Source organism: Halichoerus grypus, chromosome 4 (assembly GCF_964656455.1).
Source record: "Halichoerus grypus chromosome 4, mHalGry1.hap1.1, whole genome shotgun sequence".
NCBI lineage: Eukaryota > Metazoa > Chordata > Mammalia > Carnivora > Phocidae > Halichoerus > Halichoerus grypus.
The window spans coordinates 155,729,792-155,748,575 of NC_135715.1; the positions used below are offsets into that span (position 1 = coordinate 155,729,792).

Sequence of the window (18,784 nt, forward strand, 5' to 3'; positions counted from 1 at the left end):
ACACCAGTTTCATTTCCTGCCACACTTTTTTTTTTTTTCCTCTCCATCTCTGTTCTACTTCTCTGCCTGAAATGTTCTCTCTACTTTTCCTTAAAAGGCTGTCTTCTCATACACCCTTCATATCTCAACATAGAAGGTCACCTCACCCAGGAAGCTTTGCCTAAAACCCACAGGTTGGTTTAAATGCCTCTCCTTTACCTTTCAAACAGGAGGAACAGGAGGACCCTCGACATACCTCTTTACTTCAACATGTAACATGTTAGACTACAATTCTCTTTAGTGTCTAAAGGGCAACATTTGCTTTTGTGTCTAAACTCCTAGCATGGTGTCTGGCACCCAGTAGGAATGTCAGCATTTTATAGCTACCAAGTTTTTCCTAGGAAACAGAGGAACTGGAGATTTATTTATCTAGCCTCCATCAAAATAAAGAAAGAACTTTCTGCTAGTGTGCCAGAAGAATCCATTTTTAGTCATTGATTAGAAATAAATGTATTGGCGTAGGGATAAGGATGAAGATGATTTTCAATTTCAAGGAAGAGACTATATTCCTTCTACTAACTGTATTCTAATAACAGGTTTTGTTTGTTTGTTTGCTTCTAAAGATTGAATAAGAAGTATAAGTCAAGAATTTAATCCTTTGAAAATCACAAAAGGAAGCCAGCTAACTAAACTCTAGTCCAACCAGTCTAGTATATACAACCCAAGGGCTGAAGTTCCAGGTAACAACCCAGGCCTGATTCTATGCCTTCCTTCAGAAGGAAAATTAAACCTTGTAATTTTGAACCAGGATAGGAAGATGTTGAAAAACAGAAATATAGTGGACCAACAAACACACAGTGCTTGTCGCTCATCAGATGGAAAATTAAGTTTCTATTGTAAAATAAAGTACTGTTTACTGACCTCACTGCTGAAGTACTGTTTGTTCAGTAACCATTACAATGTAAAATGGGATATGATCCTTTAAGGATTTAAAGATGAAACTACCACCTCACTGTTAATATCAAAATTTTTAAATGCTTAAAGTATAACTATGCCCTCTTTGGGTGAAGAAGTTGCAAAGGGTCAGGGATGCACCAAAATATACATATAAATATTAAAAGAAACTGATTAATTTAGATGTTTAAAGTGGCACTGAAATTCAAAGTTAAATGTTATTGGAAAAAAAGGATAAATAAATGAAAGAAATTTTTAAAAATTTGACTAAATATGTCTTGAAAATTGCAACATCACAACATATTTATAAAAAATATTTGTAACTTAATTTATAAGTACATTTGTTAGTTGAAATAATCAAAGAAATATCCTTCGAAAATAATCCATCATAGACTATAAACTACTTAAAAATAAAATAATAGAATTCTGTCATCAATATGGTGGAAAACTAAAGCAACTAAAATATTTAAGGTTTTCCCAAGGGGAAAGGAAGTACATAAATGACTGTTAATATTTCTGACATAATCAATACCCACAGAATGCAAAAGAATTCTTAAAAAAAAAAAAAACAAGATTCAATCAAAATCTTTTAAAAGCAGTAAATCTAGGAGCACTGTTCTTAGCTGCCAATTTTATATACAGGAAATATGCACTACAATATAATGTACATGCAATTTTGAGACAATTTTAGGATTTAGTGACAGTGTTAGCAATTGATTTCCTTGATTCATGGGTTTTAAATTAGGTCTTCTTGAGCACAAGAAATTTTTGATAAGGATATTCTCTCATAATAATCAAACAGCTTCAAAACAAAGCTTTTAAAATATGTTTAAATATTTACTTAACACCAGTAAAGCACTGCCAATGCAAGCTTAAAAATAAAATTGTTTGATTAGAAACATGCCATAAAATGCCTGTATCTTCTTCAGAATTGTTATTAATGTGCTGACACAGTGATCAATTAGTCAAGGTTTGACTTTCCTAAAAACTGATTCTATCTTAACCAAATTGTAATTCACTATTCAGAGTCCAAGAGCAACTACAACCATTCTGCCCACACACAAAAAAGAAATATTTTAATATTACTACTCAAGTTTTACTTTTAAAACTTAAATATATTGCCATGTAAATATATTTCACTTCAATTTTAGATCCATAATTTAGAAAATGATCTAAAAAGCATGTATCTCAAAAATAAAGCAGCTATTAATAACTCCACTTATTAAAATATTAGAAAATTTTAAAAAATGAAACATCTCACAGAAGGATGAATGGGGAAGAAGAGAGGTCTTAAATTAGGGCACTGTTTCTATGGACCAACTTTTTAAAAAATACAAAGTTCTATCGATATGTAGTTTAATACTTATAAAACAAACACCAGAAGTAGTTAAAAACTGCTTCTGTCCAGTTCACACTGGTCAGTGTATCAATGAGAAAGTAGGTTTATTATCTTTTCCTTTAATAAAATCGTGCTCGTGGGCTTAAATTGCCAGGTTACATACATTTGCCACCACTTGCTCAATCATCTCTGTAGACCATGCTGTCTCAGCGCACACGTTCTCAAAGATGAGGACTTAAAGGGGCCGCGCCATATCAAACATCACTGCAAGGTTCAGCATTTCATTGGTACCGGAGGTAAACATTACGTTGGCAAAACAGTAACTGTGATACACAGACCTAATATTATTGAAATTTGACCAGCATGTGGTTGGATTTTTTAAATGTATTTTTCCTTCTTAATTTTAATTTGCAAGTTTATGTCCGAGTGTCTCTTGTCCCATCACAGACGGAGGAAGAACTACTACCAGCTACCAGCTGCCATAAAGTCTCCTCCAACTTTGTCTCTACTTATCCCTCTAAGGGAATGCAAATGAAGCGCTTTTCGCTACAATAAAACAAAGAGCTGGGTAAATTTCAATACTGTAGTCATCACGTAATTGTACAGTTTCAGGATGGCTCATGTACACTTAAGTGATTTACATGGCGTCAAAATAAAATCAGACCGCTGAAAATTACCGAAACAACTGAAATTTGTCTTCTCTATTCAATGGCTTTACAACACTGTTCACAAGCTGTAACTGAAAATGCCCCACAAGATGAGCACAAACTTCCTCGAGACTAAAGGCAGCTGTGAGCAGGACGCGTCCACCAGTCCAGATGTGAACCCGTCCTGTGCCCACACCACAGCTGTGAACGCGGGGGCTGGGGACAGGAAGGACCACATCGACGCGACGTGGAAAGGGGCGCAAGGGAGCCAGTCGCGAAGGGAGCCCCCGCGACATGCGACCCGGGGAGAGCCCGGGCCGCCCAGGCGACGGCGCGCGCGCGCACACACACACACACACACACACACACGCACAGACACGCGCCGCGACTGAGGAGGGGGTTGGGAGGATCACCGGACGCCCCAGCACTGAACCCGAGGGAACTCCAGCCGGAGAGCAGAGAGGGGCCCGGGGCAGTCGGACCACCTGAGGTGCGGCAGTCCCAGTCCGAGTCCACCTCCACCAGGCCGGGGGTCCGGATTCTGAGGAGACTCCGAATCCGCCCACACTGCCTGCATCCCTCCTCGAGACCCCTCCGACGTTAAGGGGGTGGGCGTCGCCATACCCAGGGTAAAGGGGGCGGGTTCAGGGATTCAAAGTCGCAGCCCCGAGCCCACCCACCAGTCGTGGCAGGACCGCGGTCGCGCAAAGCGAAAGACACTGACCGCTCGGGCCGCAGCAGGTTCTCTCGGGGCTGCCCCCTCCAAGGGGGCTCCCGTCCCGCCCCACGCCGGTGGCCACCACACGACTTGTTCTCCAGCTCTAGCCCGGTGAGGCGCCAGGTAGCTCCGAGCGTGGCAGGACCCACTTTTACTCTTCTGGACAACGGCCAACAGTTGTGACCTGTTCCCCTGTGAGGTGGCTCCCGGCGACGGCAGCGGAGACGGTGACCGGAGCTTACAGTTGAGGTTTGAAAACTGCAGCCGCGTTGCGGGGCAGTGCTGTAAGCCAGAACCCACCCCCTCGGCCGGGAGAGCCAGTCCGAGCGCGCACGGAGGGCGTGGCTGTCACGTGACGGGTGGGGCGGGGCGCCGGCCGCGGCGCGTGCTGAGGGGCGGGGCTGGGGGGGGCCAGAGCAGTGAGAGGGTGTGGCCGGTGCGGCCGGAGGCTGGGCGGAGCCGCGGAGCAGGTGGGGGCGCAGGGGTAATTAAGGCGAGGGATGGGGGAGACGGGCGCTGGCTGCCAGGGCTGAGCGCAGGACTGTAACTTCGACTGGGTGCCCCATTCCCTGCCTTCAGAGTGAATATGTGCAAACTGGAAAGAAGAAGAAATAGTCCCAGCTGTTCACTCATTCCCAAACTTCTGTGCCTACCAAAGACTTGCTTTCTAACTCTCCTAGTCAACTTCCCTATGACTTGAAACCACCCTGCAAGTGGAGACCCAGTTTGCTTCAACTTGGCAAGCATCAACATCACTTGGGGATTTATGGAGCCTGAGCCCCACTACTGAAGTTCGCTTGAGGAGGCTGATTCCTGAGGCCTGGCTGAAGGTAGTTTAAGGAAAGTCTGAATGGGATGAATTGCTGATTTTGCATATAGGGTGCTAAAGAGAAGAGGTGAAAGTGCACAGCAGCTATTCAGGATCTGTCATCCCTTGAACAGAATGAAAAGGTTGAAAGTTCTGTGCAAGACACAATTGAATTTTTAAAAATATTTATAATCTACGATTTGTTGCAGAGTATATTTACAATAATTGTAGAAGATTACTAGGAAAATATATTGGGAGAGAAATAGTTCTCTTTCAAAAGGCTGTAACATTCAGCCAACATTTATTTACTTATTTAAGATTTATTTATTCTAGAGAAAGAAAGCATGTGAGCATGAGAAGGGGCAGAGGGAGAGGGAAAGAGAATTCTCAAGCAGATTCCCTGCTGAGTGTTGAGCCCAACATGGGTCTTATCCAAGGACCCTGAGATCATGACCTAAGCTGGAATCAAGAGTCAGCCACTTAACCAACTGAGCTGCCCAGGAGCCCCCCAGTCAACATTTAAAGAGGAGGTTTTCTTGTTCTATCCCAGTAAGCCAAGCAAATTCCCATGAAGCCATCTGTTGACTCTTCCATAATATATTTTTCTTAAGATAAATGCATAAAATGCCTTTTAGTCATTTAATGAAGTCTGCTTGTTGTTACTTAACTGACTCATCCCAGTTTAATGTGTCACTTGGAGAATACTGCTTATATCTATCTAGTTTCTTGCTGCTAACAATTGAACTGACTAGAGAAGTCTATGGTTAGCATGGAAACAAACAAACAAAACGCCTCATGTTAAAATGGACTTTTCAGCTATCGTCATCTAAGAGTTCACAAACCAATAAGACTGTTGCCATCTTTTTTTTTTATGAACACTGGGGTGTCATCCCAGAGGTCTCAGTACCAGCACTGGAACCAGTAACCTCTGGGAATCGCAGATATCATCATAGTGACTTTTGGTGTGTGTGTGTGTGTCTGTGTGTGTGTCTGTGTGTGTGTCTGTGTGTGTGTGTGTCTGTGTGTCTGTGTGTAATGCTAGACCTCCTCAATTACAGCATTTGATCAATTGCCAGCTCTTAATCTCCACACACTCAATCTGCCTTCTCCTCTATCACTTACCCAGTCCCATATCACTTCACACCTAGAGGCAGACCTTTCTGCATCACTGCTTTAAACCAACCCTCCTTACTCACAAACTCTGTGCTCTAACCATCAGCTTCTAGAGGATCTTTTCATATCTTGCATTTCCTGCCCCTGCCTTGGCTCCAGATTTTCACCATCCTCCTCATCAGTACATGTTCACCAATTTCCAACTATAAGAAGGCTACCCTCTCCAGAAATCAGAAATCTTTGCTGATTTCTCCTTTCCACTCTCAGCCTGATCACCTCTTTGCCTTACGTTGCTCGGTGCAGGGCTCACATTATACTTGTTCCATGTGTTTGTCTTATGCCCCTAAATAGATTCTTAACCCTTGTGCCTGATGTCAGATTTGCCCGCCAGGATTTAGCACATTATCCCAAGGACATTCAACTACACTTGCTTGGCCTCAGGCACTGGGGTTCAAGTAACGAGGAGTACCTGGTGTTGAGAAGCAGACTGGCAAGAGAATGCAGGAGTCAGTTATGTCCCTCCATCTAATCGCATTTACCTAAAGTCATTCATAGCCTTGTCAAAGGTGCATGTCTTGTTCTCATTCCCTTGAGTAGGAAATCTTCATGTGACCTAATGGTCATTTCGTGGGCATTGCATCTGACCATGCAGTTCATTAAGTTGATCCTCAAATGCCACATACTGACCAAGGATGGTGGTTGCTATGGGCTGTGTACCCGCCAAATTCATATGCTGAAGTTCTAACCCCCAGTACCTCAGAATGTGACTGTATTTGGAGATCAGGCCTTTAAAGAGATAATTAAGGTAAAATGAGATTATATAGGTAAGTGGTAATCCAGGATGAAGAGATTACACCATCAAATAAAATGAAAAGGCAACCTACTGAAATGGGAGGAAATATTTGCAAATCATGTGTCTGGCAAGCTGTTAACATTCAAAATATATAAAGAGCTCACACAACCTCAGAGCAAAAAACAAACAATCTGATTTTAAATTGGGCAGTAGATCTGAACAGACATTTTCCCAAAGAAGTCATACAGGTGGCCAACAGGTAAATAAAAAGATGCTCAACATCACTAATCACCAGGGAAATGTAAATTGAAACCACAATGAGATGTCACCTCATACCTGTTAGAATGGTGATTATCAAAAAGACAAAAAAATTGCAAGTGTTAGTGAGGATGTGGGGAAAGGGGAACCTGTGTAATTTGGTGCAGCCACTATGGAAAAGTATGGAGTTTCCTCAAAAAAATTAAAATATAACTACTATATGATCCAATAATTCCTCTTCTAAGTATTTATCCAAAGAAAACAAAAACATCAACTCAGAAAGATATCTTCACTCCCATGTTCACTGCAGCATTATTTATAGTAGCCAAGATATGGAAACACCCTAATTGTCCATCAATGGATGAATGGATAAAGAAATTTTGATACATCTACAAGGTAATACTATTCAGGCATAAAAAAGGAATGAAATCTTACCATTTGCAACAATGTAGATGGACCTCAAGATGAAATAAGTGCAAAGTGAAATAAGACAGAGAAAAACAAGTACCGTATGATCTCACTTATATGTGGAATTAAAAGCAAAACAAAATGAAAAACCAAGCTCATAGATACACAACGGAGTGGTGGTTTCCAGAGATGGGGGTGAGAGAGGTGGGAGAAATGGGTGAAGGGGGTCAAAATGTAGAAGCTTCCAGCTATAAAATAATTAAGTCATGGAGATATAATGTACAGCATGATGACTATAGTTAATAATACTGTCTTGCATATTTGAAAGATGCTAAGAAAATAGATCTTAAAAGTCCTCATCACTAGGAAAAATATGTATTTGTAACCATGTAAGGGGATGGATGTTAACTAGACTTATTATGATTATTTTGCAATGTATAAAATATCAAATCATTATGTTGTATACCTGAAACTAATATAATATTACCTGTCAATTATGTCTCGATTTAAAAAATAATTTTAAAAAGAGAGATTACAACACAGACTGAGGGATGACCATGTGAGGACACAGAGAGAAGGCAGTCATCTGCAAGCCAAGGAGAGAGACCTCAGAAGAAACTAAGCCTGCTGACACCTTGATCCTTGGATTTCTAGCCTGCAGAACTGTGAGAAAATAAACTTCTGTTGTTTAGGCCATCCATTCGGAGGTATTTGTTACGGCAGCTCTAGCAGGCTAATACAGTGGTCCTTCCCAGTCGTTGCAAATGAATCACCATCTGTGACCAGGGCCGGTGGTCCTTTCTTTTCGTGCCACGATATTCACCACAATGTGCCCAGGGAAAGTGACCCTCCCCAATCACACCAGGTCCGTCACCACAAGCTGAACACATACTGACCAGGGATATTTGGACATACCCCCTGATAGCACATTTATTCCCTACAGATGCAGAGGAGGGTGGAATTTTACACAGTGAAGAAGGCCCAAATTCAAAACTCCTGCCATTGATATATGCTCCTTCTGAAGAAAGCCTTGCCAATTATTTTTGTGTCAAGATCCTACAGTTTAGGGGCGCCTGGGTGGCTCAGTCGTTAAGCGTCTGCCTTCGGCTCAGGTCATGATCCCAGGGTCCTGGGATCGAGCCCCGCATCGGGCTCCCTGCTCCGCGGGAAGCCTGCTTCTCCCTCTCCCACTCCCTCTGCTTGTGTTCCTTCTCTCGCTGTGTCTCTCTCTGTCAAATAAATAAATAAAATCTTTAAAAAAAAAAAAAAAAAAAAGATCCTACAGTTTAATCCATGTGGCAAGAACCAAACAGACACTACTACTTGTCTCCAACTGAATCAACCAGAAAATTGTGGCCAGGCTAAAGGCAGCCAGACACAAGCAGGGGGCAGCAGCCTCTGAAGGGGCTTGGCTCAAACCTCCACCCAACAGGGGTACTCACGCTGCATGGACACCAGCTAGTCCACAAAGAGGGAGGAGTGCTGGGTGTACTCAGATGGATAAGTCACAGTGCTTTATCCATGGTGCCTACAGTGCATCCCAGTTTGGGAAGCCCTGGGGACCACAGAGTCCTCACATCCCCTGGCTTTCTTAAAACAAACCCTATTAACAAAGGTAATTGGGGCAAGTCTTTCCTGATGAGAATAATGACTCAGATTGGTGCAGGGTGATGTTATTCTTTTCCTCAAAGGGTGATACTAGTCTTTTCTCCAAAGCACCTATGACTGATGATCTAGGTTGCTAATCAAACCACCCACCACACCATAGTTGTTAGAGTATAAACTTCCGAAATCATCAAAAAGAAGTGTCATGCAAGCCTCATATGTCATTTTAAATGTTCTAGTAGTTATATTTAAAAAGTAAGAAAAACAGGTGAAATTAATTTTAATAATATATTTCACTTAACCCAGTATGTCCAAAATATTGTCATGTCAACATGTAATCAATATAAAATTATTTTTTAAAAAAGATTTTATTTACTTATTTGACAGAGAGAGAGAGCACAAGCAGGGGAGTGGGAGAGGGAGAAGCAGGCTCTCTGCTGAGCAGGGAGCCCAATGCGGGGCTCGATCCCAGGACCCTGAGATCATGACCTGAGCTGAAGGCGGACGCTTAACCAACTGAGCCACCCAGGCGCCCCCAATATGAAATTATTAATGAGATATTTTACAACCTTTTTTTTTCACATTGTCTTAAATCTGGTGTATTTTACAGCACGCATTCCAATTTGGATACTACATTTTCATTGGAAACACTGTATTTAGTTTTCAATTAGCAATAATCCCGCCTCGGATAAACCTCATTGGCTACGATGCTGCCACTGCGCAAAGCTGGAAACACTGTATTTAGATTGCACAAAATTCACTGTTGAAAAAAGAAAAATCACATCCGTATGTTGTTTCAAACATAAAAGTTTTCAGTACCTGAATGCAGGATCGGTTTCTTAATTCAGATTTAATCAAAATGAAATAAAACTGTGATGAGGTCACAGCAACCACGTGTCAAGTGTTCCATAGCCCCATGTGGTTGGTGGCTACTGCATCGGACAGTGCAGGTCCGGGGCTAGCCCTGTGCCTTCCAATTGCTTCTAAACCTTAGATTGTTTAATGTGGTACTAGGCATACTGGAGGTGCTCAGTAACTCATAGCATCAGGGCAGTTGGAAATTTCAAAAATCTGTAAGGCTCAGTAGCCCCATCCCCTTGTTTTAGAAGGGAGACAACCCAGAATGACAGAAGTTAAGGGGCTAGCAGAAGAGCACACCACTGAACTAGTTGGTATGTATCTGGACAAGAATTTAGGTCTCCTGATCCTTAGTCCCGAGGTCTTTCTATGTCATTACCTCAGCCATACTTCAGGGGGGGAACCCAGATTTTTTAATTTATTTGAATAATCACTTGAGTGACATGGGCAAAGAAAAACATACTTATATCCTAGTTGTACTTGCTAACCTGATAAAGACAGTATGTTCTAGAATATCTAAGGGTTCCTTCCACTTGGTCTGGGGTCTAGGTGGTTTAATCTGTCAGTCCCTCTCACCTTGGCCTGTCACCACTTGGTACTGCCTCACTGCACATCCATCAGCCCCCCCCCCACCCCAGAGCATCCGGCCACATTTTCTGGTCTGCAGCTGTCCTCTACCAGCTGACTACCACAATTTGCTTAATGCTGTGCTTCAGAGAATCCTTCATATTTGCAAATCAAAGCATTCAGTAGAAACTGCAGCAAAGTTGGAGAAGAGCTGCTACCCTCCAGCCATGAACGGAACCCTGAGGTCCTGGCTCCTGGTAGCTGCGAGACAGAGGATGTATGCGTGGTTAGGTGTGTGGCATCAGGCAGACCTGCTTTCGTGTCTCAGTTCTGCCCAGTTCCAGTTGTGTGACTTTGGGCAACCCTCAGTTTCCTCATCTGTAAAACGAGGATAATAATAACAGCTACTTCTGTGAGATTTAAATACGATAGTGTACACGGAGCCCATTGCTGGACAAGGGTACGCCCTCAGTTCATGAGAGGTTTTTCATTTCCAGGGGTCTGCAGGCTCTCCGAAGAGGAAGGCTACATATATCTGGTTCACTACTGCACCTTGTGACTTGCAAAGTGCTTGAGACATAGTAGGTCCTAATTGAATGTCTGTCTAATGACTTTATAAGATACTTATGGTTTCCCTCACCTCTTAGGGTTGATGCTAAGAGAAATGATTGGGGGGAAATATGGTAAAATCACTGATAAGGAAAGAGGAGAGGGAGGTGGCTGCTTCCGCCTTCAGCATCCACCTGGTGAAGACACCCAGGTTCAAAATGAAGCTGTAGCGTCAACAAATGTTGACGTCTAGGGCTGTGTGCAATGAAGAAATTAAGAGTCACTAGTGCCTAAAAGAAAGTAGATATTGACTAGAGCAAAGAAATAAATGTAGGGTGTAAGACTGTCACTTATTTGACTTGAGTAGATAAATGTCTTCTGGTTCTGCCCCTAAAATCTCCTTTCTTTTTATTCTCCTAGGAAACCTCCTCTACCAATGGCATATTCCATGAACCGTGACCTGATGTCCCATTCCCCAGAGCACACAGCAGGTGAGAAGTAGTAACGCTTCCAGGAAGCCTTCGCCGAGTCAGGGAGCAATAGGTAGAGGTAAGGCAGAGGCAGCTTCTAACCTCTGCCAACTCCCTTGCTGGGGATGGTCCTTGCCCCAACTGGCCTGAGGTGACAGCCTGAGCACTGAGAGGCCAATCTAATCCACTAGCTGAGTGCTTTCGTGGCACAAAAGTGTTGGTAATTTGGGAAATGGTAACATTAATATGATCACAACATCCCGAACACTGAGGATATTCAAAGCTTCCTTGAGTTTTTGCTATAGTTAGCCTTACCTCTAGATATATAGAATAGCATTTCATAGCTTCATTTTCACAAAAAGAGATGTAAGTATAGAGCTGTTTAGAAACACTTTAAAGGGCACATATTACTAGCTGTGAGACCTTGAGCAGGTTACAATATCTCCATGCCTCTGTTTCTTTTCATCTGTAAAATGGAAATGATAATATACCCCACAGGGTAAGACTAACATTAGGTTATAAATAATGAGCCTGGCATTGTTCTAAATGTGCTATTTGTGTTTACTCATTTAATCCTCACACTCCTATAAGCAAAGTACCAAGTTTTCCCCTCTCAAAGAAAGAAAACTAAGGGACAGGGAAGTTATATAATCTAAGTCACTAGTGGAGCCAGGATTCAAACTCACCTTCTACTATCTGGCCTTTTACTGTGGGTATTTAATAACTGTGGTTATCAACAATAGATAGAGTAGAGGGTTCTTGGGTGTTTAATTCACCTTAGCTCCTGGAGTCCCTGATCTTTTCATCTTTTTGTTCCTTCTCACAACTACCACTCCAAAATTTTTTCATTTTTAAAATAACTTTACAAATATATAACAAATGCAAGAGGAGGTGGCTAGAATGATCCATGTGCCAATGGATTAAAGTTAGAGACATTGGTATGAACAATGTTGAACTTCATATAGATGCAAATGTTTACCTATAGAAATATTTATAGATATTATAGATATGTGTCAGAGCATGTAGAAGCAATGACAGTAACAATAAACACGCCTACCACTCAGGCCTTGCTCTCCAATACCATTCTCTAATAAAAGGAACCAAGGCTCCTTAGAGAAATTGATGTTTCTAGGAATGGGGAAGGAAACATACAGATGGGCCTGGAACATTGTGTAATGCCAGAAAGAAGGAAATTCCAACAAATAAACAAAACCACCATACACTGATGGGGGTGTGTCAAAGGGACCCAGGAGCCAACTGAAAGAGCTCCCAATGACCAAAGCTGGGACAATTTGAACAACTGTGTTAAATAAATAAAGTAGTGTTGGATTATACATCAAAGAGTAACATAGACGTGCATGAGTACATACTAATATAAAAAAAGATTGAATAAATAAATAAATAAATCTTTCCTACAGAAGAATTATGAATAATTTATATAACTACTCTTGAAGTTGGTGGAGTGAACTCCCCCCTCCTTAAGTGTGGGCTATGCATAGTGACACTCTTCCAAAAAGGACAGTGTGGAAAGGTGGGGAAAAAAGTAACTTTATAGTGAAAAACTTCCAACAGCCAGGTGACAATCACCTACTTCAAGCCAGGTGATCAAAGTTAAGAAATAATCACAGGTCACATTAACAACACCTACCCTTAATATGATATAAAGAGAATGATAGGGGCGCCTGGGTGGCTCAGTCGGTTAAGCAGCTGCCTTTGGCTCGGGTCATGATCCCGGGGTCCTGGGATCGAGCCCTGTGTCGGGCTCCCTGCTCTGCGGAGAGCCTGCTTCTCCTTCTGCCTGCCGCTTCCCCTGCTTGTGCTCTCTCTCTCTGTCAAATAAGTAAATAAAATCTTAAAAAAAAAGAGAGAGAATGATAATTTGCCTCTGTCGTCTTCCTCCTCAAAACCCATAAGCCCCATTTACCCATGAGAAAAACATCAGACAAATCCCAATTGAGGGACATCCTACAAAATATCTGGCCTGGTCTCCTTAAAACTGTCAAAGTCATCAAAAACAAGGGAAGTCTGAGAAACAGTCACAATCAAGTGGTATCTAAGGCAACGTGATGACTAATTGTGGTATCCTGGATGGGAGCTTGGAACAGAAAAATGACATTGAACAATAACTGAATAAAGTATGAACTTTAGTTAACAATATGAATTAATATCAGCTAATTGATATCAGTTCATTAATTATGACAAATGTACCCTACTAATGTAAGATACTGCTAGGGGAAACTGGTTGTGGGGTAGTCTCTGAACTATCTTTGCAATAATTCTGTAAATCTAAACTGTTCTAAAATAAAATAGTTGTTTAAAATAATGAATGACTCTGTCATTGCTTAAAATATCCATATTTAGAATTATAGAATCAGAAATTAAAGCCAGAAATAATCTTTGAGATCAAAGGAGATAACCAAAATATACCTCGGGCAGGAGCAGTTACCCTAGGTTCTATTAACCACCTGTATATACTTGAGCCTCGATCTAGAGCAAGTGAGGCTGGCGCCAGGAGCAACTCGGTGACAGAAGGAGAAGTGGCAGGGAAATCAGGTCCCGGAATCGGTACTTCTCGTGGCCTCTCCTTTGTCCGCTGTTAGTGGCATCCACGGCTCCAACTACAGCCTAGAATCCCATCTGGAGGCAGGAGTGGTGTCTTCACCTGAAAAATCTGTGGATGTGATTTTGGATATTGTTCCTGGTTATCTTGTCCTGACCCTGGTTCTCCAGCCCAGATCTCTCTTCTATGAGCTACACAATATCCTTTAAATACGTTCCTTTGGTAGCTTCTGTCATTCAGAAATGCTTAATTGCTTGCAGTTAATAACTCTGACCGATCATACCAAGAACTGGTTTCTGAGTTAACTTCTGTAGTTATAGATCTTGATTTATTTTAACATCAGCCTTCCTGGAATTCCACAAACAAACCAAGGTTAACTAAAGGAAAGAAAAAGTGAAATAAACTTACCTTTTGCTTTATCTGCTATAGAAAACAAGTAACTACATAAATAAATTAAATGCTTAGCATCTTGAAAGATGAAAAAAAAATTGTTGGCCTTCTACTCTAGACGTAAACTTTTACCTAGATTTTGGAATTGTGATCCAACTTTTAACCAGCACAGTGTAAGATTTTCATTGTGTTACTTCCCAGTGATGCAATTTCTATAAATGGGCAAGAGGCTCTGAAGAAAATGAGTGATGACACTATGCCATGTGCTTAGTTCATTATAAATCATTGCAAGTCCCTCCAGCAGTTCTGAGCCAATCAAAACAGAAATGTTCTAACACATTTGAGAGTATCTTGTTTTACAGAGTGCTTCAAAAAGGCATGAACAGCACATAGGCTTTCAAATGTACCAAATTATCCAGAAAGGATTTTGGAACTGGTTCCTATGAGGTTACTTTTCATTATTATTTTATGGGATATATAAAATATAATGCTTTTCTACTTGAGCTCCTAGGGCCTGGAATGGTTCTGCCTTCTACAATTTTGCAAGCAAATTTTAAAATCTTTTATTCTGGTCATTTTCTTGCTAGACTTTAAAGGTGAAAAGTTTGTGGGCCAGTTAGGCCCTTCAGATCTTTCCATTTCATGATAACTCAGATTATTAGGGACTTAAATTAATTTCGACTCGACAAAGTATCTTCTTCTGCAATTGAAATACTACCTCTGATTAAGGATCCTTTGAAGTAGTGCCTTGAAATAATCCAGGAAAAACACACAAGGAAAGCAACCTGTCCTTTTTCCCCCTTTCATGCTCTTTGTCCAGGTTTGAGTTTAATTAGGGGTTCTTGGATCTGGATTCTGGTATCTCTACAGTTAAGTTCTCAGAGGAAAGTTTTGTTTATAGGAGAAGTCAACAGAAAAGCATAAATCAGCACACCTCACCTTGAAACAGGTTGAGAAATAAAAAAGCAGGCATATGTGATATCCAATGATAACCTGTTTTTTGCAAGTCTAAAATTGGGGGGTGCATCTTTTAAAATGAGGGTTTTTTTTAAAAAAACACTTTGCAGATGATTATCTTGAGAGAAGCTGCACAGGCATAAAATCATTTGTCTTAGTGTCTTCCTGTCTCTCACCCAGGGTATTTGTCTTTCTCTCTACTTGCTAAGAACAGGAAATTGCAGAAATAAAGATTTAATCTGTTCCCATTTCTTCAGTGAATCTTGCTCAGTTTAACCTAGGTCAATAACACATTTAGATTTGCCCAAATAAGTTATACAATTTATCAGAATAGGCCAGTTTTGTATAGTTTTTAATTATCTTTTAATCTTACAGGCTTTAAGTTCTTCTCACTATGAAGTTTATCTCTGAGAAGGTTGCTCTTTCAAAGTAAAATTAGGCAATACCTTTGGGACACTGTCCATTACTCACTGACCTAGAAAAATCCCCTTCTAGTAGCTCAGTCCCACGCAGGTCTAAAAGGCTTCTAAGGCAGCCATGTATGCTGAATGTGGCACAGAATTTATTAATATTAATAGCACTCAAAGTCTGTATAGCATTTTGGTTAACGTGGACCTTTCACATGGTATATTTTATCTGAGCCTCAACCATCCTGAGGTTGGACTGTGAGCAAGGCTTGTGTTATCCCATTTTACAAATGAGAAAAAAGACTGAGAGTGACTTTTCCAACTGAGGTCTGGGCTCTAGTCTAGAAGTGAAGATTGTATTATCCTCTGGGGCAACCCCTAAGAGAGAGGAAATCCAACGAACAAAATGATCTGACCTGCTTTCTCTCCTCTCCCACCCCCACTCTTTCTCTGAGACATTATAGGAGGCCCTACCATGGAGCAACTTTGGACAATAGGGAAGGAAACGAGGCTGTAATTTGTCAGGACGGCCCAAAGTCCAGATGGCAAGCCGGGCTGAGCCCCGTGGCCATTTTGTCTGCAACCACATACAGCACTGGTATCACCCCAAAACTTAGTGTTCCTGTGTTCCCAACTGGCTGAGCCACGCTCACTCCCCATTGCTGCCCTGGATCGCCTGGGCAGTTTGGGGTAGGGGGAATTAGGAAAATCAAGAATGATTTACCACCTAAAGTAATAAGATTTAACACAGAACCAAGAATTCCAAATCAATAGCTGAGGTTCACAGAAGATATTTAAGAGAAAGGAGTGTACCTGTTTTTAAAAGTTGACATTTCTGTTGTGAGATTACATAAGCACAAAGGATTAAAGTTTTTGTAGTGACATGACAGGAATGTTTTAACTAAAGCATGATCATAATTTTTCATGCAAGATGCTATGTATATGCATTTTATTTAATTCTTGAACATAACCTTGAAATAGTCTTTATTATTATTTCTCAGATGAGGAAACTCAGATTCAGAGAAGTTAAGTGACCTGCTTGAGGTCATACAGTTAGAAGTGGAGACAGAGTTTGAACTCAGACAACAAATCCCATGGCCTTTTCAGTATACTGCACTACACCCTAAGCAGTAGGTTACCTGTTCTCATTTCTTATTTCCCAAATGTCCTATCTCCATAACTCATTATACAAATGAGTTTGTATTACTGTAGTGGAAAGCTACTTATCTGGTAGTCTAACTTTTAAGAAACAGGAAGTATGCAAAAAAACTCTTCTGAGAAGCAGGATAGATGTTACAGCAGGCGTTCACATGTGAGAATATTCTCGCTGGCGTTGAGTATGTCTTTTATGTTTACTATGTAATTATTTTGGATGTTACAAGACTTCAATGATAGGATAGTGCAGGAGTTTTCCCTCTGATCTTCCAATGACTGCCTGTTTTTCTACCTTCAGTTCTCACTTTAGATGTTACATCCTCTGAGAGGCTTTCCCTGTCCATTGCTGCCCTGATCTTTATAGCACTTTTTATCATAATTAATAATGATGGATTTATTTGTTTACTGCCTGTCTTCCTCACGAGATTGTAAATTCCCAAGGACAGGAACTGTGTCTGCTTTTTCACCAGTATTTCCCCAGCACCTATGGTGGTGCCCAGCACAAAGTAGCAACTCAGTAAGTATTGATTGGATGTATGGACAGATGAGTGAATCATTCCCCTAAGAGTTTCCAAAGGGATCTGAGGAAATAGGTGATATGGTAATCTGTTCTAGGAGAGGCTGGGTTACTTTTTGGGTTAGGGTAGGTCAATCACCTTTCCCTAAAATAGGCCTGAGATTTGGTGCCTTCCTAAAGACAATACATAAGAACGGTGAGGCCAGTCAACCAGAACAGAAGGGGAAAGGAGAGTAAATATACTGAGAACTTACCAAATGCAAAGCAGTGTGTTAGATTCACATTATCTCATTTAACATAAAAAGCACTGCATGAGAAAGGCATTATACCCATCCTACAAATGAAAAAAGTGAGACTCATACTGGTGAAATTGCTAAAGGTCATTCAACAAATAAGTGGCAGAGCCAGGATATGGAGATAGATTTGTTATATTTCAAGACCATGTTTTGTTTTAATCAAATTGGATTTTAATTTTTTTGTTTTTATATTAGCCTGTAACTTACATATAAGAATTGCTCATATTTTAAGTATATAGCTTGATAAAATCTAAATATATATGCATCCTTGTAACCACCATCCAGATAAAAAAATAGGACATTTTTAGCCCACCAGAGGTTCCTCTGTACTTCCTTTCAGTCAATATTCCCAAGTCTACCATTATTTTGACTTCTGTCATGACAGGCTCCTGCTGCCCATTTTCAAGCCATATATATATATATGGAATCCTATGATATGCCTTCTTTGGTATTGGGCTTTTGCCTGCAAGATTCATCCGTGTTGTTGCTTACAGTAGTAATTGATTCTTTTTCATCTTTGAGTTATATTCCAATGAATTAATATAATCACAATTTATTTATTCTAATGTTGATGGACATTTGCGTTATTTCCAATGTTATTAGAAAAGTGCTATGTATATTCTTGGATATGTGTTTTGGTGGACATAGGCACTCATTTCTATTGGGCATACACTCAGAAGTGAAATTGCTGGTCATAGCTATTCATATTTTTAGTTTTGATCAGTTTTGCCACTCTTTCAAAGTGGTTGCATCAATTTACACTCTTTATTAAATTTAAATTCAATTAATTAACATATAATATATTCAAAAGTTTCAGAGGTAGTGTTCAGTGATCATCAGTCGTATATAACACCCAGTGCTCATTACATCACGTGCCTTCCTTAATGCCCATCACCCAGTTACCCCATCTCCCTACCCCCCTCCCCTCCAGCAACCCTTAGTTTGTTTCCTATGATTAAGAGTCTCTTCTGGGGACGCCTGGGTGGCTCAGTCAGTTAAGCGGCTGCCTTCGGCTCAGGTCATGGTCCCAGGTTCCTGGGATCGAGTCCCACATCGGGCTCCTTGCTCGGCGGGGAGCCTGCTTTTCCCTCTGCCTCTGCCTCTCCCCCTGCTTGTGCTCTGTCTCTCTCTCTCTGACAAATAAATAAAATCTTTAAAAAAAAAAAAAAAGAGTCTCTTCTGGTTTGTCTCCCTCTCTGATTTCATCAATTTACACTCTTAGCCGCAATGCAGAGAATTCCCATTGCTCCATATCCTTGCCAACTGTTATCATTGGTCCTTTTAATTTTAGCCACTCTGGTGGAGGAAGGCCATGTTTTTATAAACTATACCTTGGTGCCTTAACATGTGGGGCATGAGCCCTCAGAAAGGGAAAGACCAAGAGTTTGTTTCTGCTTCTCGGATGAACCTGACATGATACTATTCCCAGGTCTCTA

General features: G+C 41.0%; 1 protein-coding gene, 1 long non-coding RNA gene and 1 pseudogene across 2 annotated transcripts in view; 1 reads left to right on the forward strand and 2 right to left on the reverse strand.

Moving 5' to 3' along the window:
• The window catches only part of STK17B (serine/threonine kinase 17b), a 30,929-nt gene extending 27,012 nt beyond the window's left edge, over positions 1–3,917 (reverse strand). The window contains exon 1 of the mRNA XM_036097311.2: positions 3,644–3,917. The gene's annotated coding sequence lies outside the window, so the exon portion shown is untranslated. The remainder of the gene's footprint in view (positions 1–3,643) is intronic.
• Positions 3,918–4,143: 226 nt separating this feature from the next.
• Positions 4,144–18,784, forward strand: part of LOC118538997 (uncharacterized) — a 65,904-nt gene continuing 51,263 nt past the window's right edge. Inside the window, exons 1-2 of the long non-coding RNA XR_013447307.1 lie at positions 4,144–4,467; positions 11,017–11,087. This is a non-coding gene — a long non-coding RNA (uncharacterized LOC118538997). The remainder of the gene's footprint in view (positions 4,468–11,016; positions 11,088–18,784) is intronic.
• On the reverse strand, positions 9,221–9,350 carry LOC118539001 (U4 spliceosomal RNA; annotated as a pseudogene).